This window comes from Nannobrachium achirus, assembly GCF_963921795.1.
Source record: "Nannobrachium achirus genome assembly, chromosome: 12".
Taxonomy (NCBI): Eukaryota; Metazoa; Chordata; class Actinopteri; order Myctophiformes; family Myctophidae; genus Nannobrachium; species Nannobrachium achirus.
The window spans coordinates 28933454-28947764 of NC_137832.1; positions in this window are offsets into that span (position 1 = coordinate 28933454).

The following is a 14311-nucleotide window of genomic DNA, read 5'->3' on the forward strand; positions in this document are numbered from 1 at the left end:
TTTGTTTGTATGAGTTACCTGTCCTACTGTGGTTGCAGTGAAATGTCTGAATGGACTCCTTCTATTTACCCTACGTTATGACTGGACATGGTTGTTGGTTCGTGTCTCTCTGAGTATCTTTTATGACCATATATGGAGTTTCCTGATGTCATCGCCTATATATGGGCATATCAGTCTGATATGGGTCTGGTCAACCGGATCACTATATATGGTTATAATGGTCGGCCCAGAACTGCCTATCCGAGTGCTGAGTTTGAAGTCGGTCCCATATATGCGCATATATGGGCACAGCAGTCGGATTGTCAGACCTGAACAAGCGGATCTCCATATATGCCTAAATGCCCATATGTAGGCCTATATCGGTAGGATCAACGATTCTGGACGACTGCCTATCTCACCGCATAACCGCATGGCACTCACTTTACGAGTTAGAAGTCTGATGGTTCTCGAGATACGTGAACTACAGACGTGTCAGAAATACTTCCCCATTCAATGCCATTACAGAATGAGAAAAGGGGCGGAGCATCCTGTTGCATCTAGTTGCGGAGCGTTGATGACGCTGAAGGGCGTGAATTAAGTGAAGCATCAGTCCAACCGACCTGTGACCGGGCGCTAGCCAATAGGGCAAAAGCACAGTGCGATGACCCCACTTGGCAGCCACTTCGCTTGTAGTTTTCCTTTAATAATCGAACAATCCAGTGCGATGCCCTAAAGGCGAGACGTGCACAGGGCGCGTGCACGCATCCGCCTGGGTGACAGCAGACTGCTGGGCGAGCAATGCCGCTTTGGGGACAACTTTGACCAAAAAAATGCACAGACTTGGTTGGTTGTTGAAGTTGGCCAAAATGTGGCCAAAATGTGGCCATATTTTCCCAAATATGGAGATCACTGACGTCTGGTATCAAAGATGTTTGACGTCACAGACCATGAAGCGTGACAGAGTGTGACATGAGGCGTGACTCACGCTCGCACGCACACATGCACAGGCGCTGCAGGTTTTTACAGTAAATTCATGGAAAAACAGCAATCACTCATGCTGTCAATGCACATAAACCACAATAAGACATCATGGTAAATTGAGGCGTCTTATGCCTCTACAAGTCTCTATATGCATTTCAGATGTGTTGTCTATGACGTGTCTGACTGCTGTTTTGTGACCAGGGCTTTACAAGGCATTACAGTGAAATGTATATGTGCCCTGTGGAATGCTGGGGAAGTCTCTCTTTGCCACCAACATGTTACACAGCCCTCATCTGAGGGTTTCTGTCCCCGGTAGCCCAGTGCTCACTCTCATATTACAGTCCAGTTCTGCATCACCATTGATTATCACAGTGGAGACAACCATACTGAAGCATGGGTACCTCCGTTGTCAGTGGTTTGTGCAGATTGCATACATAATTGAACCACTCTTCTCCTTCACTGCCCTCCCAAGATACGTAAGCAATAAACACCTGACATCAGCAGGCCTAATTAAATTTCCCCTTTAAATGGAGTTACAAGACAGTTAGTGGCAAATAGACATCTCTTGAGGTAGGCCATTGGCAATGGGCCGTTGAAATGATTATCTTGAAAAGTTTTATGCAAACAGAGTTTACTTCAACACACACACACACACACGCACACACACACACACACACACACACACACACACACACACACACACACACACACACACACACACACACACACACACACACACACACACACACACACACACACACACACACACACACACAGCACGCGTACATAAACCCTGTGCCATTCAACAGGCAAACACAGAATGAGAAAGAGAGCAAGAGAGAGTTACAGACAGAGGGACAGAGAATTGTTCTTATTGCCTCCACCAGGCCGAAGGCATAAAGATCTTCGGCATGGGGACATAGTTTTGCACCAAGTCCGTCCGTCCGTGTGTCCGTCCGCGCGTCTGTGCGTCCGTCCGTCTGTCCGTTAACAGCTAATCTACGGCACCGTTGGCCCGGTCTCAGCCAAACTGTGCACACACGCTCCCTGGATGCCAATTCACCTCTGCCCCATTTTATTCACATGGGCCTGTTCTAGCGCCACCAGGAGGCTGTTTTTTGCCAAACTCATTTTCCTACAGATTTTGTCCAAAAATCTGTAGACAGTAGGCCTATCTCTACAGTCATGTGATCGACATGAATCTGTCCGATTTTCCATATTCCATCCTGATTGGCCAAGATTGGCTTCCAAGATTTGCAGTATTGGTCCGTTTTGAACAAAATGCCTCAAATCATGAACACAGCTTGCAATTTTGGTGAAATTGAGCATGCAGATTCCCACTAGGTCAAGGAACAAATTGACACTGGCCTGTTATAGCTCCACCAGCAGGTCGACTTTAGCAAAACATTTTTTTTGGAACAAAATCATACATGCAGGGTCCGATTGCCGTGAAAGGCCGAAGAAGAAATGTCACCCTTTTCACAATGGCCTATGATAGCCCCACCAGGAGGCCACGATAACTAAACCATCCTGACCTGGCGGAGACCTGTGCTTGGAAGAGCACTGCTTCTAGTTCAAATTGTCAAAACAATGCCCTCTGTCTCCACAGTCCACACCTCGCTGTCCCTCTGTCTCTGTCTCTGCACCTGTACCTGTACCTGTCTCTCTGAGTGTTTTGGTCTCGCTTTCTCTGGCTCTTCCTACTCGTACATCCCCAAACTTCATCTTCATTTCTCCCTATCAATCAATCAATCAATCAATCTATCTATCTATCTATCTATCTATCTATCTATCTATCTATCTATCTATCTGTCTGTCTGTCTGTCTGTCTGTCTGTCTGTCTGTCTGTCTGTCTGTCTGTCTGTCTGTCTGTCTGTCTGTCTGCCATCCCCCACCCACTCCCCTCACTCATTTCACATAGACATCAAAGGGGAATTGAGCCCCTGCCCTTTTATCCGTCGGTAAAAAGTGCCCTCTACAGACCATGAATGCAGTTTTTACTATGGTGATTGATTATGCTTAGTTAAGTGGGGTATCAAGCACCGAAAATAGCCGACCTTCAGGCTCACAACGCTTATGAGCTTGGAGGTCTGCTATTTTCAATATTTTCACCAAAAGGCCCTTTTCGAAGTTTCAGCCCCTGCCTCTCTATTCTCTGCACGTCCCTGCTCTCTCTCTCTCTCTCTCTCTCTCTCTCTCACTCTCTCTCTCTCTCTCTCTCTCTCTCGCTACTATATATAGACTTCTGCATTGCAGATGTCCCAGCTTTGCGGAGGAGCAGAGGAGTTCCGGCCAAATTTGAACATACAGGGAACAGCTAACAGCACACTACTGCAGATCACAGCAAGCACAGCATGACTGAACCAAACACTGTAGTGCACCGCATATCATGCCAGGTAGTATGACTAGGCAAAGTCAAAGTCATGCATGCAGCACTGCAGCAATTGTCCCCCGCCCCTCACACACATGCATGCGCACGCACGCACGCGCGCGCGCGCGCTCACACGCACGCACACACACACACACACACACACACACACACACACACACACACACAACTGAGCAACGGTAATAACCGTTGCAGTCACAATTGCAAGAGTCAGTACAAAAGTCACGTTGCAGAAAGGTGTTCTGGTTCTTATATTTTACTGTACATATTTTGGCAAATTCCTTCATAATTAACACAAAAGGATTTTACGGCTGTTAGCAGCTTATTTATGAATAAAGTTGGTTGGATTATATGTGACAATGAATAAACTTGTTTCTGCCTATTTGTGATCTTCCAGCTTGCAATTATAAGATGGTTACTGCAGTGGTTCTCAAATTGGAGTCCAGGGACCCCCAGGGGTCCCCAACAGGGTTGCAGGGGGTCCCCAGCAGTTTAAAATATGTTTTATTTCACCCACTACAAGAATGTCTATCTGTATGTAGAGAACATACAGTATAAGAATGACTTCAGATCCTATGTTCCACTCTTTCCATTGTTATCTCCTCACCTACAGTTGTAGAATTCAATAATATACTAATTCTACTCTAGCAACAAAGATATTCTCTTACAGGGGTTCCTCACGGTACAAAAAACCTTTAAAATTGGGGTCCTTCACTTAAAAATGTCTGAGAGTCACCAGCGACTTTCTTCATTTTGATACAGCTGAACTTGAAATTCAAATAAATAATTTGGTTTATAAAGATGTGGCGTGCCGTGCATATCAAATAAAAATATTTAGTATGTTTTCAGGTTTGTAGTAGTTACATCTCTGAGGTTAGTGATATAGTTATTAAAAGTGATTCAAAGGATAGTGAAATCTGTATTCACAATGAATGTACTTCAATTCTAATAGTTTGTAACCCTATGTTATGATGTTTTAATATAGTTTTGTATAATTATGCCTGTGTGTGTGTGTGTGTGTGTGTGTGTGTGTGTGTGTGTGTGTGTGTGTGTGTGTGTGTGTGTGTGTGTGTGTGTGTGTGTGTGTGTGTGTGTGTGTGTGTGTGTGTGTGGTGGTGGTGGTGGAGGACTGCAGCCTAGGTGCCTGGCTGATTGTGTGAGTGTAATTTTGCAGGGAACTGATTAGTTCCTTATAGGAGAGCCGGTTTCCCCCAGCTCCTGTCTCTCCACTTCACCAAGACTGCCAGCCATCCTGGAGAACGTTGTACACATAATAGGAGTCTTGTTGATTTTACAGTCTTGGGTTACGTAGGGGTAGGGGAGTCTTTTTGTTGACCTTGTCTTCTCTTCTGTGTTTGATTATGTGTTACATGTCAGTGTTTTGTATTAATATATTTTTTTAAGATCAACACCATCAATTATAGATGTTTTATTTTCTATGTAAAACTGTCTAAAAACTGTCTATACAAATAATATAAAACCATGTGGTAGCTGGCAAACCCAATCACCCCGTTATGTTCAGTCAATGATAGTGCTTGCTCCTGCTCTCACTGGTACTACAATAGAGGCTGTTGTCATTAAGTATTTATACAGTTAGCTCCTATCACGCCACAGGGCTGAACGCTATTGAGAGAGGGATGGCATTTTGTTTTCAGGGGCCAACAGCTGCTGATTCAGCTTTGTGGTTATGGGATTTTAGATATAGGTCCATGGATTGTGTTCAAATTTTAGGGATTTGAAGTGTTTTTCATAAGATTACATTGCAGAATATCTAAGGGTGGAGCTTATTGTTCACAGTAGCAGATTTGTTCCTCGTGAGGAGAAGCATACTATACTGTATGGCACTTGCATCGTCAGTGAATCTGGGTATGCAAATGCAAAGGTGAAGAGTAAGCATGCTGCAGATGTAATCTCTCACAGCCTCCCAAAGCATTTGCTGACCATTGTTTTGCATTTTCAATTGATTTTCTACAGTACTAGTACTCATTCAGGTGAGGCCTGGATAAGAAGCTGGTCACTTGAATGACAGCTGTCCAGGACCACCAGGGTGCTGTTGATGGGAATGGAAAGATCCTGCAGGGAGCAGGACTTTACCAGAAAGAGGAATTTCCCTGATTCTGATGGCTAAGATGTTTTTTGCATAGTATATTTCTCTGTAATTGTATGTCTCAAGGAATTGAGTAGAAAGGAAAGGACCCCAATGTAAACAGCCATAGTGCTTTCTTGGGTTTAAATCTGTAGACTGTATATCTGAACTGTACTGCCCTGTGCTTTTCCTATGCAAACTGCTAATAAAGTATTCAATCAATCAATAAATCAACCAATCAATCAATGTGTCAAGGACCCCCAAATTAATATAATATCTGGCTGAGTGGCCCCAGCACCATCTGAAAACATTTTGTGCTAAGGACCTCATACAAGATTTGTATTGTTAAATATGTCAAGATTGTTCTTCAAAATGGCATATCTACAGGCTCACAACTTGTCACATGGCACTGTTATTTTCAAAAAGCTGATGTAACCAACGTGGTTAAACTGATTTAGATGCTGTATTAACAATGTTGCTGCCATTTAGTTCCATGTTGTATATTCTCAGAGTAAAACACTGGATTACAAATGGCAAGACAGTTGAATCGAATAAAGGGGTAAATTACATTTTAAATGACACAAGGCTGACATCTGGTGGCCAATTCAGTGATACCTTGTTCCTATTGTTTCATTGCATGTCATCTTCATTATTTGTTGTCCCCTCAATACACTTAACCTGGAAATATTCATGGAATTATTCATTTTGTGTTATTTCAGGAAACAAGCTTACCGTAAGTTCCTAAAGATTAAGAGAGAAAAATCAGCAGCCTTGTCAAATTGAATGATGAAGCGTTCCGTACCCTTGTAATTGGAAGCAAACTGGATTTTGCTCAAATTAGGCGTTCAACAAGTCAGTCATCTTCTGAGTTGCCTTTCTTCCTATCAAGTGTAGTTAATAGTGTTGAAGGCAGTAAATGTTCTATTTAACTAAATATTTTTAGAAACATGATGTGTCTGCCATCATTTTGAAATAGGCCCTATGTATTTCCCAAGGAATCAGTTTCTGAAATAATAATCATTACTCTAATTCTAAAGCATACAGTATGTCACATTCTGAGATATTACGAAAAAAAATCATTTCTTCAGATCTTCAGGTCTTGAGTTCACTGTTTCCCACAGGAAAGAAAAGGCATATAACAATATGTCTGTTTCCTTATCTTGATATTTGTGCCCACATGACTGGCTGCCTTCTTTGTCATACATGAAGTGAATTTGTCTGTATTTACCCATCCTAACTACCGGAGACCTTCTGTTTCCCAGGCATTATTTTTACTCAGTAAAAGTTATTGTCCCCGTTATATATTATATTTACTTAATTATAACATTTCATTTCAATTATTCCAAATGGGGCACAGTGGTCACTGTGATTGCAGTGACCACTGTGCACTGCAATAGGGTTGCAGTGATTACTTGTACCTTAGATCTGACATTATATTATGTTTGGATAATAATGTGAATAAATTAACTACGACTCCAAAACTGTAGTTTTATATTTAATGATAGATAAAACATAACTATATACATGCTTATATACAATATATACACACAAAGAATGATTACAAATGACAAAAATACATTTGAAACAAATGATTAATAATTGAAAGAGATTGAAATTACAAATTAATTGGTAATGAACATCCCAAGATTATATTCTCCTTATCAAGAACGTATGCCCTTGATGGCTGTCTGGGCCTGGAACCACACATAGTCTTTCCAGACTGACACGCTAGTCTGGAGGTTCCTACCGATGCAAGAGTCTGTTGACAGGGCAATAACCTGCCTTTTTACCCGGGTTGGCACTTTAAAGTCCAGTTTGGGACGGAACCAGCCAACGCCACATTCCCTGTGCGCCAGTACCAGGATTGTGGTAGACATCAGACGCACAGGTGCGGTATCAGACAAAAGATTGGACGCCAAAAGTGTGCGAAAGAGTTGCCTTAAGCACGATGACACCTGCAGGCTCCCATCTCCACGAGACAATATGAGTGCCTCCATGTTGATCTCATAAAGCTCTCTGGGCAGGACAAGAGAGCCACCTAACATCACCAGGACACGAGGCACCAGGCTCAGGGAGAACAGCTCTTCCAGCTGCTCCAGCAACACGTCCAGCTCCTGCAGGCTCCGCTCACTCTTCCTCCAGCCCAGGTCTGCTGACTGCACTGCTCTACAGCTTGCCACCTCCTTGTTCTAGAGGGAAGAGAAAACACATTTCAGGTCGGTTAAAAACAAAGGATCCCCATAACAGGACTTAAGTGTAGGTGTGCAACAAACTACTGGAATTGATTTAATTTGACTAATATAATCAATTGTGTGGGAAACAAAATGTTTTCCCCTGCTAATGATTCTCAAAAATAGTCATGATAAGACTGGAGCTTGTAGATCAGCTATTTTAGCTATTCTTTACTTTGACACCTTTGAATATCAAAGTGTAAAATAGGGCATAAAGTTATCTTTAAGAGAATAATCAATAGTTGCAGGCTTGCAGCTGTTCTTTGTTGACACTGGACTGAATGCGGACATGTTCTTGATTCACACTGGATTGTGCAATGACAGAAGTTAGTAACCAACTGTAACTGAACTCACCTGCTTTGAAGCTTGACATCTCTGGGAACACTTCAGCTGGTCATAGGTCATGGGCAGCTGCTGTCTCTGGTAGAGGACACATTTGAGGACCTCAAGGACAAAATGACAGCAGCCCTCCTGGCTCACAGTGCCAGGGAAGACCACATCAACACGGCCCTCATCCTGTGCTCTTGTCACTGCCCCAACATCACCATTTCCCTCAGTGGGAGTCACAACTGGGGCCTCCGGACCCTTCAGGCAGGGGCTACCATCTTGTTGAACGCCATCTGTCAAAAAGATGGTCAGTGAACAGGTTTACTCACAACTTCACAAGTAGCTTGCCTGGCATAGCCAGGGTTATTGTGCTAGTGCCAGTGGTTCTCAAAGTGGGACCCACAGGGTCCCCAGACAAATTAGATGATATAGCATCACAATAAGTTTATTTTATACTTCAGCTATTAAATAGCCAATCCACAAGCTCACAGCTCACCATGATGCAACGCATTAAGTCCAACATTTTTTGAAAGGATGTTGAATCATTTACAATTGCTTTTAACAAAAATCTTCTTTTGGGGGTCCTCCTAGGCACAAAGTCCTTTCAGATGGGGGTCCGTGGCCAAATACATATCCATGACAACTTTAACTTTATAGAATAGATGCTAGGCTGCTTCCTTTGGATAGATTAGGTGCCAAATAGGCCTAATGGGAGCGTGTGAATAGAACAGGGTCATACAATTTGGATCCATTCACAAACTCTCAGATAAACTAGAAAATATTGTTCCTTCGAAACAATTGTGGGCTCGCTTCAAGCCGGAAAACAATGGCTATAAATGTACAAAATGTCAAGATCGCAGGCAGTTCTCTCTTTGACGTTACTGACGTCAAAGATCGGTCCATTTTGGACCAAAAATGTGTTGTGCAAAAGTTGACCCGCTGGTGGCGCTATAACAGGCCAATGTGAGAAGGGTGGTATCTGTTCCTTGACCTATTGGGAATGTGCTTGCAAGATTTCACGCACATTGCAGGCTGTGTTCATGATTTGAGGTGTTTTTGGCTTTGGCCACTTTATCGCTGCTTGCAGCTATATTCATTATTTATTTTTATTTTTTTGTGTGTGTGCACTTCATAGGCATATTAGATAAAGGTCCTTAGATTGTGTGTAGAATGTTTCATGCAAATTGCAAAAAAAGAAAAAATCCTATTTTGAGCGTTTCACAAACTGCTCAAAATGATATAGCGCCCCCCTTTGGCCAATTGGGGTAAGATTGGTTTTAGTGATATTTGGACTAACACTCTACATCTTTGCCAAATGCCATGAACATGTTACTTTGCATGTATGATTTAGAGGCAGAAGAATAATTTGCATAAAACTGCAACATTCATTGAATATATTTAAAAAGGCATGTTTCAATTTTAAAGAAATCCGATCTGACAGATCTTTAGATATCGGTCCAAAGTTCACGTAAAAAAAGTTTTGTGCACGTGGAGCGAAAATTCCAGAATAAAAGCGGGTTTACGCGTTTTACAAACTGCTCAAAATGACGGAAAACCGAAGGCCGGAGCTTACTTAACAACGACACAGATGTCTTCCGCTCGAGTCAAAGCACACGTGTAACAAGTTGCATGTCTTCAAACGAAACGAGTCATGACTTATGCCCGTTTGAAGTTTGAATTTTCAAACACTTCGTATAGCACCCCCCTTTGGCCCATTGGAATAAAATTGGTTTCAGTGATACTTTGACTAACCCTCCACATCTTTGCCAAATGCCATGAACGTGTAACTTTGCATGTATGATTTAGAGGCAGAAGAATAATTTGCATAAAACCGCAATATCTATTGAATTATTAAAAAATGATATTTCACTTTAAAAGAAATCCGCCGAGATAAATCTGACCGTATTGGTCCAAAGTTCATGTGAAAAAGGTTTCGTGCGCGTAACGAAAAAAACCCAGGAGGAGATAGATTTTTACTGTTTTTCATATTATTCCAAATTGTGGGAGACCTAAAGGTCAGAGGTCAAAAGTTAGAGGGTAAAAGTTGTTCGGCATGAGGAGACGCATACGTGTATACAGGTTTCATGGCTGTACCTAAAACACAGCATGAGCTATACCTGTTCAAAGTTCGCACTTTCGAAGGCTTCCTACAGCGCCACCATTTGGCCGATTGCTGTAAAAAGTAATAGCACACTGCGCCACAGTAAGCTGAACACATTGATGTTTTTATTTTCATTTTCTCACTAAGTATGTAGGAGTAGAAAGGAACCGAAGATCCCGTCTACTGATTGCCTGCCTGCCTGCCTGATAGATAAATAAATATTGACAATATCTAAAGTGTGCTCGCCTTATAGGCGAGCCCACAATCAGCACTGGAGATTTTACAGTGTGGATTGGATTCCCAGAGATAAAAAAAATCTATATAATTATTATGAAGTGTCCTTTAAATTTAAAATGTGGGGAATCACTGGTCTACAGAACAGAATAAGTGCATTAGCTTAACGCTGGCTACAGTACTTACCACCATCTGTGGCTGGAGAAGTGTTCTCTTTGTCTTCCATGGTGCTTGTAATGAGTTGCTCTGAATTCAGTTGATTCTCTGATGAGACATCGTCATGCAGACAGAGGCCATCAACTTGTTGAGCGTCATCTGTAGAAAATATGGCAGAAAATACATTTATTAACAACAGGCAGCTTGCTCGTGAATCGTGATGGCAGGGTTATTGTGCTAATAGATGTGTAGATCAGCGCGTTTAGATCTCTGTACTTAATAATATGCTATTTTCTCTGATGAAGCTCTGATTTAACTCAACAGAAACCGTTGTCTAACAAGGCTGCTTTGCACTGATGTCGGGAATCTCCATAATTATTTGCCATACAGTATGTATTTGTCCAGATATTTAACACTTTTTTTGTACAGTATAGAACGGAGATAAAGATAACATACTACTCCAACTTACCACCATCTGTGGCCGTAGAATCCAACCAGGTGTGGACTTCCTTTATTGTAGTTTCCAAACTTTCCACGGAAGATTGGAACAGAATATCAATCCATAGATTGGTGGCAGTGGTGGCAGGGGACAGCAGACGTTCTGGACTAGCTGACAGAGCTGCTCTCCTCTTGGAGGGGGGTTTCCCTGGAGTAGTCAGAGGACGCTTCTGACAACTCTTGGCAGGAGAGGAGAAGGAGTCTAGCAGCTTCTCCTCCTCTGCTTTCATTAACTCCTGCAATGAGTGGATGTCTCTGGTGGTGAATGATGGGACCGTCTGGTCTAAAGTTACCAAACTGGTAAGTGTTTGGTAGTCCTTCGGACAGAGGCCATCATCTTGCAGAGCATCATCTGTTGAAAAGATAGATCAATCAGTCAATACATCAGTGTATTAATAACAGGCGGCTTGCCCGGTGATGCCGGGTTCCAATTATACGAGAATGATGCCAGCACATTGTTTCCCTCACATATTTTCACTTTATTTTACTTGGGCAGCAACTGTCTTTAGTTTGTTATAAACACAACTAAAATAAGTGAATGTTGTATAGCTATTGAGATAGTTATCCCAGAATTCGCAAGCAAAGTAATGATGATTACAAATGTACCTATCACGATTAATTTTTTATGGCAAGTGGGCATGACCTGTACTCGCCCGACGCTCAAGTGCCTTCTAGACCTTAGTGTCAACCCCTGCTGAGGGATACAACGTGAGTGCTGGTATCAATTCTCTTTCACTACAGAAGACCTCAGACTATAAGGCCTTCTATAGTGAAAGAAATTGACAGGGCACTGATGCTCACCTTGATCAAGGAGGAATTCCTCTGTCATGATACAGTCAGAATACTGGCTGTCCAGAGTCCAGACGCAGTATTCAGGTCGCTCATAGAATGGCTCCCATTCTGTGCACCACATAGGACTGTCACAATGTCCTTTGTCACTATAGAAGACAAGAAACGTACAAGGCACAAATTACAGTATTTACGACAAAACATTAAGAGCACAAGGAAATATATCATGAAAGGACATTATTTTGAATACAATTCTAAAGAGTTAAGAGAAGAATAATATGTTCAAATAAAATATAAAAATAAGAGAAGATACTCACAGTGCAGATTGCAGAATGGGGCTTGAAGCACAGTTTGTTACAGCAGATTGATACTCTTGTGGAGCTAATAGTGTCTGCTCCTCTGAGTGCTGGTGCTGCACTGCATCAGGTGAGCTACAGTATGTGAAAAACAAGACACAAAACATTAAAACATGAAGAACATTAGACTAATTCCCATAGAAAGGAACAGAAGTGTCATTCTCTGCCACTGTGTTTTGTATTTGTTGATGACATGTAGGCCTATTATAGTGTTATTTTTTTATGCTATGCTGATTGAATCACATAGGACCACAATCACAATGGAAACGAGTCCCCAGGACTTATTTTTGTATTATCCATTTAGCCTTAATGGCTGACTTTACCACGTGCTGTTTACAGTTCTGACTAATAAAGTATTCAAATAATCAATTAGGCTACAGCATAGGCTTATTAACTAATGCCCATTATGGGTCCATTTGGTTCCATTTGTAGGCTACACTGAGTCCTTGATATTAAAACGTTTGAGAACCAATAATTTGAGCTATTCCTTCATGTATGCCTCATTATACTCGACATTTCTCTCTCGCTTATTTGGGTCTTTGCCTGCATGACTAGGAGGCTAGCTATCATGCATCAACCGTTGCTCTTTTTCTTGACATTTGAAATATTCCAGTTTGAACATAAAGTAAATAAAACATAGTCGACGACGGTTAGAGACGCACAATTTTTTAAATATTCCAAATTAACGTAAAGATCAAACAGTCAATCAATCAATCACTCACACACACACACACACACACGCGCGCACACACACACACACACACACACACACACACACACACACACACACACACACACACAATAATCAGGGCTAAATAGAACACTTCTATCTTCGCCATCATGTGATCCTGGCTCTGCCCATCAAATTAACATTGGTGTAAAAAGTACTGAAATGTTTTCGGGCGTGACAGTGGAGATTTAAGTAAAAGTATCAATACTGCAATGTAGTTACAAGTTAAAGAACGGAATTCAACATGTACATTTACAAAAGTACAAAAGTAGAAGAGAAAGTAGGCCTATGCATTATCCCGCGTTTCAAGTTTTCAAATGGATGTATTTGAAAATGGCAGATGATGAGATCTACACGCTCACACAATGCACCACATCGTGAGGCATTGTGAGCTTGTAGATCGGCTATTTTCAAATGGCCGAAATGTAACGGCTGAAGTGGATAACGTTAATGTAGCATTGTTGTAGCCTGTGTTTTGTAATAATAATCAATCTACAGAGTAGGCTAACTCGTAACTAAAGTTTTCAAATAAATGTGCCGTAAAATTACCATGTTTGGATCGAGATGTAGGCTAGTGGTCGTGGACTGAGTAAAAGTAAACTGGACTCAATAAGCGAGGTTCTAAACAGAGGTTGCACATCCATGTCCACGTCCAACGAAAACGACGACAAAAGTGATTGTTTAAACAAATTCGCAGAAACACAAAACACAATGAATCTCTACTTACAGTGTAAACTGCAGAACGGTGCTGGTGCTCATAATGGCGTCCTCCTCCTCCTCGACGTCGTCAAAAAGACGAAGGCCAATGTTGTTTTTGTAGACGGTGGTTTCCTTCGCCGTCTCCTCGCCACCATCCTCCAGGATTTCCATGGGAACTTGCAGCATTTCAGTAGCTTCAAAAGGCTCAAGAAGCGACTGGTAACGTCCAGTGTTGCTGAAATGCGTCGCGACGAACTGTATCTCTAGAGCGCTGCTGACAGAATGCAAGGCCGCAGAATACTAGTCTGGACTCTAGAGTCTAACGCTGAAGACTGGACGTGGACGTGAACATTTCAAACACCGTTCTTTTCGCGGCAGCGGCACGAGACCACACGGAGCTCGCGTTGTGATTGGCTGAGAGGAACCGTCAAACGCAGAGCGCACCAATCCGGGCGCTACCTGACCGCCAGGGTCACAACGCGATGACGTAACTCACCTCGAAACGCCTACTTTGACACTTTTATGATGATACTTTTGCTTTGGCATAGCAGACCACTGTATTGTATTTGTCTGTCATTTAATGTTGTCTGAATTGAAAAAGCTTAAACTATACGCTTAAACCAGTGGTTGGTTTTCAAATGTTTTCAAAATAATTAACATTTAAAAAAATGAAAATGGCAGATCTATACAAGACAATGTTGATAACATGACTTTAGAGATACTGTGTACCGCTTTGCGTGATTTCTGTAGGAGCA